The 18,548-nt window shown below is 38.2% G+C and overlaps 1 pseudogene; it reads left to right on the top strand.

The window, feature by feature from the left end:
* The first annotated feature begins 4,332 nt into the window (after positions 1-4,332).
* On the top strand, positions 4,333-4,607 carry LOC107525175 (protein S100-A10 pseudogene; annotated as a pseudogene).
* The last annotated feature ends 13,941 nt before the right edge of the window (positions 4,608-18,548 follow it).

The raw sequence follows: 18,548 nt of genomic DNA, 5'->3' as shown, positions 1-18,548 counted from the left end.
CTGTTGGGCCTCGTTGTGTGTGGAAAGAGCCAAGATGTACACTGAGGACAGCTTTCACCAGCACCTAGCCCAGACCTCCTGAGATCTGCCTCTGCTTGCAAGCTTCCCATTAGTCCCAGTCACTGAAAGAGGCTCTGGTGGTACATAAGTTGAATGAGGTAGGTTCTCAGTGAGATGCCAGGTAATGCTAAGTGATGTTCACCAGACTGATACAGATTCAAACTTGGTGCCAGTGCTGTGTTTATAGCCCTTTAGCAAAATTCCCAGGGTACACCAAGGTCAACAGCCACCCTCTGTTTTCCCACAGACCTTTGTGGTGGGGCAGGGTCTCAGATGGTCATCAGGGGAACAGCAGGGGTTATCAGGCACAAAGAGACCAAGATTTGGTAATGTGAAGGGAGGACTCTGTACTGGTTGGACATGTGAGGGAAAACTGGCCTTCATTCTAGAGCCAAACAATTCAGTCTGTCTTGAATTTCAGCCAGCCCTCTTGGAGAGCTGGAGCTTCATAGGGCAGGGCCACCTGGTGTCAGGAAGGTGGGGTTAGTGGATCTACCATGATGAGATGGTACCAGTCAGACTCTCAGGAAGATGGCTGAAATGACCCCTGCCCATAGTCACAAAACTCAGTCTCTGATATCCCAAGTCCATTCAGATCTCTACACCTCAGGCCCAGGCAGCTGACCTCTCTACAGGGCATGAGTACTGCACAACTGGGTGACAGAGTCAGGAGAGTGGGGCTATTGCATTTTCCCAGGCTGATGCCTTATGAAGGAGAGTGCTTGACCCAAGAAAGATGGCATATGTGGTGTGGCAGAACTCTCTCTGCAGACCCATAAAACCCAGCGTCTCTTCACTAGACTCTATTCCACTTCTATCCATTCTGCTGGAGCCCAGGATAAGTGGATGCAAATGATATTTTGTTCATTGGCCCTTTAAGAGGTTGCCTGATTTTCTAATATACTCCCATGTCTCCCTGGCCATCAGACTCCCTGATGATTTTTACAGCCAGGTGTTATGGCTCTGGTGTTCTAAGATGGGGAGCACTGTGTGGGGTTAAGATCCCACACATCTAAGGGAAACCTTTGCAGCTGAGATATCCCTCCAGATTCTCAGCCACTGCCTATGGGAGCAAGGTCCACCCTTTTTGCATCTCCACCTTCTTACCAGTCTTGATGTGGCTTCTTGTGTAAATCCTTGCTTATAAGACTTTTGTTCAGTTGGTCTTCAGTTGATTATTCAGGTTGATTCTTCTCTATTTTAGTTGTAATTCTAATTTGGTCTTGGGAGGAAGTGAGTGTCATTTCTACCTACTCCACCACCATCTTGGATTTCCTATAGTCCATGTGCTTTTTTCTTTCTTCCCTTTTATAACTTTAGATGTTGGCACTCATTGGGAAAATTATAAGACCTGGAAAGCTAGAAGGGTATTGGGAGGTCATTTAATTAAGTCTTGTCCTATATAGGTGAGGACACTTGGGTTCAACTCCTCTTTGTTTCAAAATTCTATTCCTGAAAATGAAGTTTCAGAAATAAATTAACAGGGATGAATTATAATTTCATAACGTATGCTCAAAAAGTGATTATAAATAGCTTCACAGATAGTAATAGTCTAAATAATTATTATGCAGCATGTAAAATAATGTAGGTTTAAAAATACCATGCCGAAATGTGTGTGTATGTATATATATATATGTGTATATATATATATACGTATATATATACACCTATCTTTATTGTTGAAAGTATTACAAATGTCCCCTTCCCCCTCCCCCCATTGATCCACTCTCCCCTGCATCCCTCCGGGCCTTCACCACACTAGTGATTGTGTCCATGGGTTATGCATATAAGTATATAAGTTCTTAGGTTAATTTCTCTCCACCCACCCACCCCTGCCTTCCCTCTGAGATTTGTCAATTTGTTCCATGCTTCTATGTCTCTGGGTCTATTTTGTTTATTGGTTTATTTTCTTTATTAGATTCCACATATAAGTAAGATCATGTGGTACTTGTCTTTCTCTGACTGACTTATTTCGCTTAGCATAATACTGTCCAGGTCCCACCATGCTGTCTCAAAGGGTAAGGGATCCTTCTTTTTTACAGCTGCATAGTATTTAATGGTGTAAATGTCTGAGAAGATGTTGATGTGATTTCAATCTTCTTGAATTTGTAGGGGCTTGTTTTGTGTTCTAACATGTGGTCTATCTTTGAGAATGCCCCATGTGCACTTGAGGAGAATGCATATTCTGCAGCTTTGGGGTGAAATGTTCTGTAAATGTCAATTAAAGTCACCTGATCTAGTGTGTCATTTTGTTTGTTTTTATTTGTTTTATTTTTATTTTTTTATCTTTATTGTTGAAAGTATTACAGATGTCCCCCTTTCCCTCCCTATTAATCCCCTCCACCCCACCCCCAGACCTTTCCCATACCAATATTCGTGTTCATAGGTTATTATGCATATGAGCATATCAGTTCTTTGATTAATCTCTCCCCACCCACTCCCCGACCCCTGCCTTCTAGTGTGTCATTTAGAGTCACTGTTTTCTTGTTGAATTTTGTCTGGAAGATCATAATATATTTTATGAGGTAAAAATCAGTGAGGTTAGCGTGTTGTGTTTTTGTTTAAAAAATTTATATGCTTATAAAAAGAACCAACAATATCATGTGGTTATCTGTAGGTCAGAGGTTAGCTGATTATAGTTGAATTTATTTGGCTTATTTATAGTTTTGAAATTTTCTGTAATAAACAATATTAATTATTTAGTAATAAGAAAAAATCATTATGAAAAAAATAAATTATCCTGGCAGTATCTGAGCAACAGAGCTATCCAATAAAGCTGTCTGCAATGATGAAAATATTCTATATCTGTACCATCCAGTACAGTAATGAATGGCCAGCTATTGAGCATTTGAAATGTAGCCAGGGCAATTGAAGAACTGGTTTTAATTTAATCTGATTTATATAGTCACATGTAGCTAACAGGTATCATATTTGTCAGCATGAGATCAAATATTTGGTAGTTGAGAGCAGTCACAGTGCACTAAGAGACATTACGGACATAAAATTTTACTGTATGTGCAAATCTGAATGTTTACCTTGACTAGCTTCTTCCTAAGTTATTCTACCGTGATTTTTTTGTTTTCTAATTTTTTTTATGTCTTTATTGATTTTAGAGAGAGGAAGGGAGAGGGAGAGAGAGAGGTAGAAACATCAATGATGAATCATTGATAGGCTGCCTCCTGCATGCCCCTCACTGGGGATCAAGCCCACAACCCAGGCATGTGCCCTGACTGGGAATTGAACTGTGATTGCCTGGATCATTAGTCAGTGCTCAACTGATGAGCTACCCCCCACAGGCTCAGTGTAGGTTTTTTGAGAAACATTGACTTCACCACGTGATTCATAAGGATAACCCATTTATAAATGAAAAGGAGAGTTTATCCAGAAATTATATTTTTCATGTTAAAAGAAAATGCTCATTTTTTTGTCTCTGGTCAGGCCATCTAGCCAGAGAACCAAAACAGCTGAAAGATCGAGTTGGATTCTTTTAACCTGGTTACTTAATTTAACTTTCACCATTTTATTTTATAGATATAACTATTTACCTAGATTTGCTGAATGCTAGTCTTATATAATAGTTATTGTACATTGAAGCTTAAGTTTCATTTTTGTAATTAAAGTTATATGTTGAGTTTGTGGCCAAATACACACTCTCCTTCCCTAACTTAAGAGTTCACCTTTTAGAATAATAGTGGTGTTTGTGAATATCTTCACCTCCATACCAGTCCATCATTAGCACCCAAAATCTGTCCTTATTTGCGATCTATTGTTTTGATTTTTTGCTTACAGACTGAGGAGACACTGTATCTGTAGGAATAAGTTTTCACTTTCTGAAAAATTAATAGTTAACTTATGCAAAAGTATGCACACAGTTCTGCTTTTTGATATTGTTGGAAACAAATAATTTTAATCACTAATTTTCTTAATTGAGTAAGGTTGCTTTATGATAGATTCCATACTCTTTTCCTTCATATGTTAATTTACTTGATAAAGCAGGGACACTATAGTGATTAAACATTCTAGCATTGTTGTGCTGGACATTATTTAGATGATGAGTTTTTCAAGTAGAAATTTTTTTGCAAGAAATTTTTACAATTGTAGTGTATAGAGAAGTTACACATCTAGAATTATGAGTTATTTTGGCTTTTAAACCCAAGAGAATTAATTGATAACAAATTACAAATTTTTACTGAAGATGGCAGAAATAGTTGCTAAAAAGAAGAGAAATGGGCTGAATGATCCTGCCGCGCCTCCCGCCAAGACCTCACCAAAATGCCCTCTCAAATGGAACATCCCCTGAAACCATGATGTTCGCGTTTCATAAATTTGCTTGGGATAAAGGCTACTTAACAAAGAAGGACCTGAGAGTGCTCATGGAAAAGGAGTTCCCTGGATTTTTGGAAATCAAAAAGACCCTCACCTTAGACAAAATAATGAAGGACCTGGACCAGCGCGGAGATGTCCGAGTGGGCTTCCAGAGTGGCTTTTCACTAATTGTGGGGCTCACCACCGCGTGCAATTACCTATTTGTAGTACACAGAAGCTGAAGGGAAGGAAGTGAGCAGCACTGAGCTGTTACTTCCCTCCTGGTAAGAGTTATCCCAATAGGTCACCTAAGGAATCTGTGTTCCCCACAGCTTCCCCCTGTATGAGGATTTCATGAGCAGATCAGGACTCTTAAAAAATGTACAAATAAAATCCCACCCCCACTCAACAAAAGAAAGGAAAGCCAATAAAAGCCAGATAAGCTTTTGATTTTTGTATTGCTTGTATCCTCTTGCCCTCAATAAACAAATTTATTTTTTAGTCCAAAACAAACAAACAAAAAACAAAGAAGAGAAAAATGATGAAGAGAAATGGAAAGTTTGTAATTCAGTTTGGAGGAAGCGAAAGGAAGCCAGTGAGCTAGATTCATCAGCCTAACAGCATGTTGCTGTGCCAATCCTTTGGGAAAATAATTAGGAGCTTTATGTACCTGGTTAATGAAAACAAGCTCAAATAAACAGTGATGAAGTGATGTGTACTTTATAAATAAGATTTGGAAATAAGTTAATACTCTGAGCAATATCTGAGGTGATGATTTTTAATAGATATTTTCTTTGCTTCTGTTTTCTTGCTTTGAATTCACAGACAATATTTTATCTCACAAGAATTGAACCATTTTTAAGGTGTTTTTGTTTTGTAGGAATCTGGTTTTTGGTCCTTTTACTGAATAAACACAGGAAAAAAATTGTTTTATTGGTAAGTCAAGAGAAATGAAACAATATGGAAAACTCTAAAATTCTGCTTAAAGTTTCTATTGATTTCAAGCAAAAGCCAAAGAAATAGTAAAGGGAAAATGCTCCAAAGAATTGAAGTAAAGAGAATTAAAGGAGAAAAGCTTCTGAAGCCAGAGGAGCAGAGCTGGTCATGTCCCCCAAATATGTTGGTGTGCAATGTTCTACCCTCCTTCTAATGTTAAAAAGTTGCAATCTGTTGAAGACTAACCATCTGTCAGTTCAACAATAGTAATGGTTTCTATGTAATAAATAAAATTCAAATTCTAACCCATATAAGTAAATTAGTAATTTGTCACAATATATTCAAAGGGTGTTTCAGGGTGGAACTGATTTAAACAACCCACTTAAATTTTGATTTAAATCATTAATTAAGAAGAGTTTGTTTAATCATTTTTTATGCAGGCCATATATCACCCCTATCTCCATTTTCCACTTTGAAACTGCACTTTTTCAGTAAACATTTATTGGGCACCTACTATGTGCCAGAAACTTTCTTAGGTGTTGGGAATGTAACAATAAACAGGAAATACAGAAGTTCCAATTATCACAGAAGAATTTACAATCTACTCCCTACTTTTCTAATAGTGGCTGTGCATTAATCCTACCAGTTGTTTTAAATTCTATATAAAGCTTTAGCTGTTTTGGCTCAATGGATGAAGTGTCAGTTCATAGACTGAAGGGTCCCAGGTTCAATTCCAGTCAAGGGCATGTTCCCTGGTTGTGGGCTTGATCTCTGGTCCTGGTGGGGCGCATGCAGGAAGCAACCAATCAATGTGTCTCTCTCACATCATTGCTTCTCTGTCTCCCTTCCACTCTCTCTGAAAAGTAATGGAAAAAATACTCCCGGGTGAGGATTTTTAAAAAATTCTATATTAAGCTGTAGATTTAAAAGAGTGACATTTTAAAAATAACCTTTGCTCTTGCACAAGGGCCAATGCTCGTCCCTCTGGAACACATTTGGTTCCCAAGACCATAAGCTTCTTGATGATGCCTAACATGACAGGGTACTGCATTGACTTCACACTGAATTTACTCCTAGAGAGAGTTACTTCTTCCATTGGGAAGCCATTTCTAGTCTGGATCTAAGGTCTCTCTGGCCAAAATTAGCCATGGATATTTAGAGGCATAACAGAACAGCCCAATGCCAGAGCTGTAACCAGAAGTTTAGTGCAACTCTGTACTCTGTGAGAACAAGACTACCTGAGAGTCTTTGCTTGTGGTGCTCCTCACCTCTCATCATCCTGCTTACCCCAACAGTTGCAGGCTCTAGCTTTCTGCTATCTGAAGCCTAATCTTCCTATGGTGCTTAAAATACTTTTCTAATAAAACTTAGAATATTTTCACACCACCACAAAATATATATTTTAACTCTAATTTTATGAGGATATTATCTTTGAAGCTAGATCCTTTTTTCTTCATTAATCTAAAATTGTGAATATTTTTTAATCTCCACCCAAGAATTTTTTTTACTGATTTTTAGAGCTAGAGGAAGGGAGGGAGAAAGAGAGAGAGAGGGAGAGAAACACTGATGTGAGAGAGAAATGTGGATTGGTTGCAGGAATTGAACCCACAACCTAGGTATGTGCCCTGACTGAGAATCAAACCTGTAACCTTTTAGTGTGCTAACCCACAACCTTCAGTGTACAGGATGACACTCCACCAACTGAGCCACCAGACTAGGGCTAAAATTGTGCACTTTTAAATTCATTCAACATTATTGAACTGCTACTTTGTGCCAGACACTGTTACAGAAACTCAGATAGCATAGCAAATTAAAATAAGCAACATTCTTTCCCTTAAGTACTTTACTTCCAAATAGACAAATAAATATATAATTGTAATAAGTGCTAGGAAAAAATCTAAAGCAGGGTAAGAGGTTAAGGAATCAATTAGGGAAGAACTCTGATGAGGGGACATATGAGCATAAATCTGAATAAAGAAAGATAACAATCCCCATGGCTTTCTGGGAACAGAAAAAAACTCCAGGTAGACAGACTAGCAAATACAAAACCCCTGAGAGAAAGCATGTTTGGCATGTGTATTAGTTTGCTCAGTTTCTCATAGCAAAGTACCATAGACTAGGTGGCTTAAACAACAGAAAGTCATTTTTTCACAGTTCTGGAGACAGGAAGTCTAAGATCAAGGTGCTGGTCAGTTTGATTTTTCCTGAGGCCTCTATCCTTGTCTTGCTGATATGTGCCTTCTTGCTGTATCCTCACATGGCCTTTCCTCCATCCTATTCTTACAAGGACACTATCTGATTGGATTAAGGCCTCATCTTTATGACCTCACTTAACCCTAATTACCTCTTTAGAAATCTTATTTCCATATATAGTCACATTGTGGGTTAGGGCTTCAAACATATGAATTTTAAGGGAACACAGTTCAGTCCATACAGCATATTTGAGAAATAATGATGTCAGAAAAAATAGATATCAGCATTGTCATCTAAAATTGGAAATTTAATTTATTTTTACTCATATTAGTGTGTTTAAACATTTACTCTGTATAAAATACTATGTTTAGGGCTGGGAAATGTAGTCTTGAACATAAAAGAATTTATTGGGAAACATGAGAGGTAATACCAACATGCTTAACACCACAAAGCACATCAGAAAACTGTGGTTTACAAGAAGGGGAGACTGTGCCAGTTTTTAATTCAGTGCCCTTAACCTTGCGTTTATCTTGTTTTCTTACGTTCTTATGTCATTCTTTATCTTTGAGTTATTCTTGAGTTATGCTCAATGAACAACAGTTTTATTTTTCCTAATAAGGAAAAACCTCAAAAGAAGACATTTTATTTTGATCTGCACAGCCTCTAACAGAAATTTTATCTCCTCAATCTTTACTTATTTTGTCATAATCATTCTCTTTGGAGCAAGATGTGCACTATTCTGTAACCTAAGATCTGTGTATATTGGTTTCCCACTGCTGCATAAATCAACTCAAAATTTAATATCTTAAACAACAACAAGATTCATTTTGCTCTAAAATCTGTAACTTGAGCAAAGCTTGAGGTTGGCTGGAAAATTTCAAAGGCTTGAGTCATCTGATGGCTCATTCACTCATGTATGTGGCAGGTGCTGCTGGATTATTGGCTAGGACCTTAGCTTAGGGCCTGTTGGCCAGAAGAACATATACACAGGACTTCCCCATGTGGCCTGAGCTTAATCACAACATGGTGTCTGGTTTAGGGAAAGCTTAGACAGAGAGAGACAAAGAAAGAGAACTAGGCAGACACCATATCACCTTTCCTGACCTAGCCTCAGAAGTCACACAGCATAGCTTTCAAAATATTTTATTTGTTAAAACTGAGTCACTTAGGTTGTCCATATTCAAGAGGAAGGGAATTAGATTCTATCTTTTTATGTAAGCAGAGTGAAAGAATTTGTATTTTAAAACCATGATCCCATGTATCTGTTAAATAGTATGGATGATTTCTGTGGCTTCAATGACTGAAAATCCCTAACCTAAAGAATAATCATATTAAAGCCAAGATATAACTATATGTGGGAGATTCCAAGATGGTGGAAGATTAAGTGCAAGCTACATCGACAAACTCTCCAGGAGCAAACTGGAATTACAACTAAAATATAGAAAAAAACAAAACTGAATAATGAACTGAACACTACTAGCTGGAGAACACCCTTGCCAGAAGCCATTCCATCCTTGCTGCTTGACACAGTCCTTCAAGGAGAAGACATCTGTACAGCAAATGCTCCATGGGACTTGGTGTATGGCATATCCTTCTTTCTATGCTTGTTCCCCTTCCTGACGCTCTGTGTCCTTACCCAAGTCACTTCACCATAAAAGGGTTTTGCCCTAGCTGGAAACTTTTCCCTAGCAGGGGGATTGGATGGGACTGGAAAAGACAATGATTCAGTAAAAGCCCCAAGGAGTACTGGAAAATCATGTGCTGCTTATGAGGAACTCAGACTGTCAGCAGAAAGTTTAGGACTTACTAGGCCCACTACCACAGGAAGTTCCCTACTGAGGAAAATGCCTGGGTCTGGGCACCTGTTGATTCGCCGGTGCAGGGCAATCCACAGGGAGGCCACCAGTGAAGAATGTATTACTGGGGGATGTTTACATTAATGGAAAACTTTGTTAATCCCCACAAAGAGCAGTCTAGGAAAGAAATTATTTCAATCTACACATGAACACTTATCATACACAGAATAATCATACACAGAATATTACAATGAGGACGGACTGCTGCAAGGAATGTAAATGGAAAGATTAAGGCTAGGTGCCAGACAGGCAGTCAATCACCATAGCTAAAAACAATCACACGCAAGCTACATAACCCTTACTTAGGACTTGCATAACCTTTACATAAGAAAAGCTGGCTTAGTTATTCTCCTTTTAGCTATGCGATAGAGCAATAAAATAGTAACTTCAGAATATAAATAACAAACTAGATATTAACCTGTAGAATAGCCTATAGAAATATAAACAATAGGTAAGACTAAAAATTAACATACCTAAACAGATGTAAATTCTTTAGCAAAGGTCAGATAAGAAGGTATATTCATTAACTGTGAAAGACCAAAACAGAAACTGGAACAAAGCATGATGTCATGCTGTTTAACCAGCAATAAAATCAAATAGTATAAATACAGTTGTAACAAGGCAATAAAGATAAAGCTGATTCTCCTGTTGCTCTGAACACTGTCTCTGTGTCCTTCCTTCACTTTTTGCCAACGCCATCCACACCTTTGGGGACCCCTGGACTGCTGGGGCTGAACCCTGGCAGTACTCCTATGAGGTGAATATTGCTATGTTTCGTGTTGTCCCACAGCTCTCTTAAAATTTCCTCCTGTTTTTAAATTGTTTTTTTCATTTTGGTTCTCTGATTAAGTGAGTTTCTTCTACCCTATCTTCTAATTCACTGATTCAGCCTTCAGCTTCCCCTAATCTACTGTTTATTCCTTCTAGTGTTTTTTAATTTCTACTACATAATTCTTAATTTCCCTAATAGTTTTCATATATTTTCTCATGCTGTTGAGCTTCTGCCCAGGCAAAGGCTGCTTGGATGGTAAATGTTTGCCTGAGAAAGATCCCTTTTGCTGTATGGAGTAATGACTCAGCACAGGAATCTGTAAGACTCCCCTGATCTCTTTCCCCCAAGCCAGCACCTCAGGATTCTCCTCACACAGCTCTAGTCTACCCTGCCCTCTCTCCTGGAGCCCAAGTTGAGTGATTGCACAAGAACTTTTATGCCTTGACCCTTTAAGAGGGTGCCTGCATTTCCAGCCATCTGTCTTCTGGCAGACAGAAACCACACTGCCTTTCATAGCCAGATGTTTTGTGGGCAACTTTCTTAGTTCTGGTGCTCTAGGCCAAGAAGCCTAGCTTGTGGTTTAGACTCCAGAGTTACCTTGTAGAAATCACATATTTGGGTCATGTTTTCATATCCATTCAGCTACCTTATGCTTTAATTGGAAAAATTAATCCATTTATATTTAAGGTTATTATTGGTAGGTACTTATCTATTGCCATTTTATTTCTTTATGCCTATGTTTCTCTTTCTCTCTATTTCAATTTCTTATTACAGCAGTCCTTTTAACATTTCTTGCAATGTTGGTTTGGTGGTGATAAACTTCTTTAGCTTTCTTTTGTCTGTGAAGTTCTTTATTTCACCTATTTGAAATGAAAGCTTTGCTGGATAAAGTAGTCTTGGTTTTAGATCCTTGCTTTTTATTATGTTGAATACTTCTTGTCATTCCCTTCTGGCCTGAAGAGTTTCTGATGACAAATCAACTGGCAGCTTTATGGGAGTTCCTTAAGATGGCAAAAAATATATATATATACTGATAATAAGTATCAGTATTCTGAACTCTATATCTGATAGATTGCTTATCTCCATTTCATTTAGCTCTTCTTCTAAAAAATTATTTTGTTCTTTCACTTGGGGCTTGCTTTCTTGTCTCCATGGCTTGGTTGCCCATTTGGATTTATTTTTTTGTATTAGATAGATCTCCTCCTGAGACTCCCAGTCTTTTGAATGGTCCCTGGTGCAGGCCAATGTCAGACACTTTTTGTGACTGGCTTTGAGTACCTGTTTGAAGGTTTCTAGACTCCATAACTTGTGGTTCCCTCTGCTGAGGCTGGGTTTGTTTGGTAAGGACCAAGGTGCACACCAAGTTTGCTTTTCTGAGCCCCAGGTTCAGAAGAAAATCAGGCAGTCTCAAAGCACCCAGAGGCTGATTGTTATTCAGTCTCTTAATGAACCTCAGGCTATAGAAACTTTGAAGGGTCAGGTGAGAGGTTTTCAATGGGTGGGGCAATTGTTTCCCTCAGGCAAAGGTTGTTTAGCTGGTAAATATCTGCTTAAAAAAGATGTCCTCTGTTGTATGGTGGAATGACTCAGCACAGGAATCCAGATAGCTCTCCTCTGAGCTCTATCACTGAAGCCACCTTCCATGGATTCTCCTCACACACCTCTAGTTCATTCTGCTTTCTCTCATGCATTGTCCAAGGTGAATGACTACACACAAAACTTGTGCCTTGACTTCTGCATTTCCAGTTGTCTCTCCCTGCCAGACAGAAACCCATCTGCTTTTCACAGCCAGGTGTTATGTGGGCACATTTCTCAGTCCTGGTGCTCTATGCTGGGAAACCCAGCTTGTGGTTTAGGCCCCAGAGTTTTCAATAAGAACCCCCCACAGCTGAGATATCCCTCCAGACCTTCAGCTGCTGCCTGTGAGAGCCCTGCTGGCCCTCTAGAACCTCTGCACTTCTTACCAGTTTCTATGTGGTATTCTCCCTTGGTTATGAGGGTGCTCTCCAGCTAGTCTTCAGTTGATTATTCAGGGTGGTTTTTCTATATATATATTTTAAATATATTTTTATTGATTTCAGAGGGAGGAAGGTAGAGGGAGAGAGAGATGGAAACATCAGTGATGAAAGGGGATCATTGATCAGCTGTCTCCCACATGCCACCTGCTGGGGATTGAGCCTGCAACCTGGGTATGTGCCTTGACTTGGAACTGAACCATAATCTCCTGGATCATACGTCAATGCTCAACTGCTGAACCACTCCTGCTCAGTGGTTTTTCTATATTTTAGTTGTAATTTCAGTTTGGTACTGGGAAAATTTTAGTGTAGATTCCACTCAATCTGCCATCATCTTCCCATTGCCTGTGATTTTTGTTTTGTGCACCCTTTCACACCCTTTGCAACATTAGCACACTTGGTGGTTTCTTTATGTTTTAAAATTTTGCTAATCATGGATTTTACAGCAACAAAAGCATTCTCTCTTTTTTGTTGCATGAGGGATGCTTTTGTTGTGGTGAGGTACTTGAATGAAAATGCTGTCATGTCGAGAACTGAAGTTTTGGTCAACAACTGAGACATTTTTTCTGTGAATAACTTTGTCAAGAACCAAAATGTTCAAGATAGGAGACATTTGAGAACTGATGTTTGACTGTATTTCTAAATTCACATATTTTATAAGATAATTTTAAATATTATTATGTAACCAAAATTATATCATATAGTTCAAGTAAACATTGACTATATTATATCTATGTTCATTATGTTCATTATGTTTATATATTCATGTTGACCAAAAACCTTTTGGTAACTTTTCATTATGAAAATAGAGGGTCAGGAGAGAGACAACAAGATGTCAGCATAGGTAAACCTGGTACCTGCCATGTCCCACAACCACATCAAAATTACAATGAAAATACAGAACAACCATCATTCAGAACCTCCTAAAATCTAGCTGAACAGGTGTCCTACAACTAGGGAATTAAATAAGCACATTGAGACCAATAAGAGGGGCAGAGACACAGGGTGGAATCAGGTGGAATTGCAGAAGCCAGGAACCTGGGACCCAGGTCAGCAGTTTAAAACCAGGAAAGATATCTCAACTGTGGAGGTCTCCCAGAGAAGCAAGGCATCCCAGCCCCACATCATACCTCCATCCCAGGGTTCTAGTGAATGGAAGAAAAGTGCCCAGAACCTCGGGATGTAAAAACCAGTGGGGATTGTGGCTGAGTTATGTGGAAGTTGCTAGAGTCCCAGGTAACTCCTCCTCTTAAAGTGTCCGCACATGGACTTACTCAGACACACTCCGTCTGAGCTCCAGAGCTGGAAAGAAGCTTGAAAGCAACCTGGGACATTCAAGGAGGAACTAACTTGCCTAGAATCAGGGAAAGAGATGGATGGGCAGCTTTCTCTCAGACAGAAGAGGGGACAGAGACCATTGTTCCTTTGACCAGCTCTCCCCACACAGAGACATCAAGTAGGTGCCACATCTGAATCTCTATCAATCTGGCTCACACTTTTCACCCAGCCCTGATGATTCCCAGAGACCCCACTTCTCCCTACTTGCAAGCTCATCCAAGCCATTTCCAGTGGTTTTTCTATGCAAGTGGCCCCTTTTGTGTCAGGCTTAAGACTTTCTTAAAATCTCTCAAACAAGCAGCAGCTGGCCTCAGCATGACTCATACTTCTCGATAAGTGGCCCCAGGCCAAGCATTAGTGCAAGCCTACATTGTTTCATAGCTTGGCCTCTCCTGGGCACCTCCAAGCCCAACACAAGTAGCAACCATCTACAGATTGCTGTGTAGCTCATACTGAGTGGCCCTGAGCATGGCACAGGTAGAGGCTGACTTTGCACCTCATAGAAGGCCCCACAGACAGTACACCTGGTGGTCAGCTTCAGACCATGCCAGGTTACAATCCTACCACATCCAAAAGTGACACACTCAAGGGGCGGACTCAGTGAGCACCAAAGCCCCACTGAAGTAAATCCTGCTCCATAGGGGTGTTTCCAGCACTCCAGCTCTTCAGGTATAGCTGCAGCTGGTCCTCACAGCCAATTGGCCTGGGGCTCAATTCCTCTCAGTGATGTCAACAGCATCCAAGGCTCAACTACAACAGGACAGTGCACACAGCACACACAAGAGAGCACCTAGAAGGCCAAATTCATGTGACTGGGGAGACTGAGCCACTGGGCCCTACAAGACACCTATTACACAAAGCCACTCTACAAATTCCAAGAGACATATAAGATCTACCTAATACATAGAAACAAACACCAGGAAGCAGACAAAATGCCAAGGCAAAAAAACATGTCACAAAGGAAAGAACAAGAAATCTCTAGAAGAAGAACTAAATAAAATGGAACCAAACAAGCTCCTAGATAGAAAGTTCAAATCAATGGTTATAAAGATGCTCAAAGATCTTAGTAAGACTTTTAAGGAAACTAGTGAGATCATCAATGACATAAAAAAGAACCAGTCAGAAATGAAGGCTACACTAACTAAAATGAAGAATAATTTACATGGAATCAACAGTAGAGGATGCCAAAAATCAAATCAGCCAGTTAGATTATGAAGAAGCAAAAAACATCCAACTAGAAGAGCAAAAAGAAAAAAGAATCTAGAAATATGAAGATAGTGTAAGAAGTCTCTGAACAACTTCAAGCGGCCCAACATTTACATTATGGGGAAACCAGAAGGAGGAGAAAGAGAGCAAGAAATTGAAAACTTATTTAAAAAAATAATGACAGAAAACTTGCCCTACCTGGGGAAAGAAATAGACTTACAAGTCCAGAAAACTCAGAAAGTCCCAAACAAAAGGAACCCAAAGAGGCCTAAACCAAGACACATCATCATTAAAATGCCAAAGGTTAAAGAAAAAGAGAGAATCTTAAAAGCAGCAAGAGAAAAGCAGTTAGTTACCTACAAAGGAGCACCCACATGACTGTCAGCTGATTTCTCAACTGAAATTTTGCAGGCCAGAAGGGAGTGGAAATAAATATTCAAAATGATGAAAAGCTAGGACCTACAACCAAGATTACTCTACCCAGCAAAGCTATCATTTAGAATTGAGGGTCAGATAAAGAGCTTCACAGATAAGAAAAAGCTAAAGGAGTTCATCACCAGCAAACCAGTATTACATAAAATGTTGAAGGATCTTCTTTAAGAAGAAGCTAATGAACAAAAGAAACTGACAAACAAGTTAGACACAGAGACATTGAAGCATGCAACAGATGGTCTTATCTCAGAGGGAAGGAGGGGGGTAGGAAGAGATTAACCAAAGATTTTTTATGCATATATGCATAACCCAAGGACACAGGCAATAATAGGGTGAAGGTCTGGGCAGGGAACAGAAGTGGGGTGGAGGGGGTAAAGAGGTGGGGGAGGAAATGGTGCACCTATAATAATTTCAACAATAAAGATAAATTTAAAATAAAAAATAAAATTAGCCAGTCACTGAAGGAAAAAATAAAGAAAATAAAGGGTCAGCTTACATTCAGGGTTGCTTTTTCATCAGTGTATACAATGTTTTAGTATTAGCTCTCATTTATTTATTATCCTCAAGTCCAAATCCATGAATAACATAGTCTGAGTTTTTGCTAAATCGATTTTTATTTCATTTTGTATCATTGTGTGAGAGCTAATACTTATTTTTAAGGAGTAAATGCATTATAAATATGATTAATCTTTGAATACAAGCAACTCAATAAAGTACCATATACACAAAGACCCATTCAACATACATTCTACTGAATTAATTCAGTAGGCCCAATGAGTAGCACAAAGAAATGATGAGATCCTTGATAGAGAAAGCTCTCTTCTCTGTGAGGTAGTAAGAGCTCAACAATGGATGAACCAAGTTGTATTCAGAGTTACTATCTACAAAGGTCTAGATCCAGTATAGACTGTCTTCTGTTGAAAAAGAACTATGAATCATGCACCTGTGCAAACTCAAATAACACTATAAGCCCATCTGTGTGAATTTGCATTTTTCTTGTGCTGAATTAAATTGATTTTCTTTTTATGCACTTTAATGTATATATATTGTTTATATCTATTATAATGAAACTAAAAGTATACAGTTTCTTTTATTTTTCATTGTAATGTTAGAATTTAAAAGAAAAATACCCATCCATGCAAGGGCTTGCATTAAAATTACTTGCCTAGCCTGGCAGGGCGTGGCTCAGCTGTTGAGGGTCGACCTAGGATCCAGGCGATTAGGATTCGATTCCTAGTCAGGGCACATGCCCGGGTTGCGGGCTCGATCAATGACTCTCATCATTGATGTTTCTATCTCTCTCTCTCCCTCTCCTTTCCTCTCTCTGAAATCAATAAAGATACATTTTTTAAAAATAAAATAAAATAATAAAATAAAATAAAATAACTTGCCATTTGAATGCAAGATTAATAGTCCTAGAGATTCATTGTACAACATAGAGCCTATAGTCAACAATACTGTATTATGTACTTAAGTTTACTAAGAGATTAGATCTTAAGTGTTCTTAACAAACACACACACACACACACACACACACGGTGTCACCAAAAAATGTATACACACTTTAACAGCTGATAACTTACTTAATTTTCACTCTGTTTCAGGTTAAACTCATTTGAAATAATGGGTGAAGCCAGACTAAGTTTTGAACAAAGAAAATTTATCCTAAAGTGCCACTAGACTTTTTTTTTATGGGGATACATAAAGTTTACGGTACAAAACCAGCAACAGTCCACAAATTGAAGGCACACAAATATTGAACAAAATTATTCTTGATGTTTGCAATTCCATTGCTTTGTGTTATCAGCAGTGCCTGGACCAGAATGGTCATCAGTTTGAAAACAGGCATTGACAAAGTAAATTATTCATGTCTGTAGATTCTTTTAGATTTTGGAAATGAAATATATGTTAATAAACACTGACTTTATAATCATTCAAAGTGTGTATACATTTTGGGGGGGCCATACACACACACACACACACACACACACATACATGACAGAAGGAAGCTTTTGGCAGTGAAATTCCAAAGCCAATGAACAAATAGGTCAGTTGAAAAAATGCCTATTTTGGGGATAAATTACTGCTCAGAAATGAAGCAGTAATTTATTTTATTTTTAACAAAGATTTGACGAATGTGCTTATTTTTTAACTTAACAAAAACATCAGTTACCAATGAACAATGAATAAAGGATATAAGATAGATAACCTGTTTCTGGAAATAGGGCCAACGTTTTTGGGTTTTTGTTGTTTTTTAATCCTCCTGCAACAGAACACCTAGATGCCAGATAAATTTCACAAAAAAATATTTTACATGTGTAGCTGAGATCATATAAAAGTAAGAGAACACCTAGGGATCTTACATAAAGAAGGGACTAATATCTGATTGCTAACCTAGTTATGAGGCCTCAGTTGACCTTAAGGTATCTGAACAGTAGGGAACTAGAGCTTTGTTTCTTTAATCATTGCTATTATTACTATTTCATAGAATTAATTTATTAGTGAGCACACTGAAAGTCTACATGTGTTTCAGAATTATTGTTTACAGAGGAGCTTTTCACCTTGCTGTATTAGTATTCCTCACCACTCCTTGATAAGCTTTGAAACATATACTGAAATAAAGAAGCTGGCTCATGGGACTCTGTTCCTAGCCTCCTTTGGCCCAACATAAATGAGTTAGTGGTTCCCCAAAATAAATCTAAACTAGATATCTTTAGGAGATTTTTGGTTAATTTATTGCTGGACTGTATCCTGGAAACTGACAGAAAATTCCTAGAGAGATATATAATCTTCACCAAAATATTAAATGAAAAATGGCTGGTTTTCTTCCATTTAATAGCAATCTTCACAAAATAAGTGGTACCATCTAAAATGTGTCATGTCCTTCACCACTCTATTGGTAACAATGGAATTTGCATGAAACATCACAAATTAAATTATAGATGGAGCTTGTACTAAATGTCCTTTAAGGGACAGTAAGCTCTTTTTCAGTGGAGTTTTTTTCAAGGAAGATATGTGTTATCTTCACATGGTTTAAATTAACAATTCTATGGACTACTCTCAATGTTTATATGTATATACTCATGCATAAGAGCCAATTTTCTATAACAATATATAAAATATAAAATTTTAGGGTGCTGAACACTTCAATTTCAGTAATAATATTTATTAGTAAGTATCAAATTGCACTTTAGTCTTGTGGCTATCATACTAGAATATGTTCTGTATCTGTATTGTCTTAAAATAAAACTCTTCTCAGAATTTTATTGCATATATCAACTAGGTTATATTTTTGTTCTTTACCAAAAAAGATACTAAGGAAATTATAAGCAGACTTTACATGGTTTTTAAATCATAACTCCTGATTTCTTTACATATTTAATATGAAATTGTCCAGGAGTTATATTCATTGTTAAAGGCTTTAGTTCCTTGAAT

The sequence above is a fragment of the Miniopterus natalensis genome, chromosome 2 (genome assembly GCF_054644295.1).
Source record: "Miniopterus natalensis isolate mMinNat1 chromosome 2, mMinNat1.hap1, whole genome shotgun sequence".
NCBI classification, from domain to species: Eukaryota; Metazoa; Chordata; class Mammalia; order Chiroptera; family Miniopteridae; genus Miniopterus; species Miniopterus natalensis.
The sequence above is the reverse complement of the archived record's forward strand: the minus strand, read 5'-3'. Positions and strand labels throughout refer to the sequence as shown.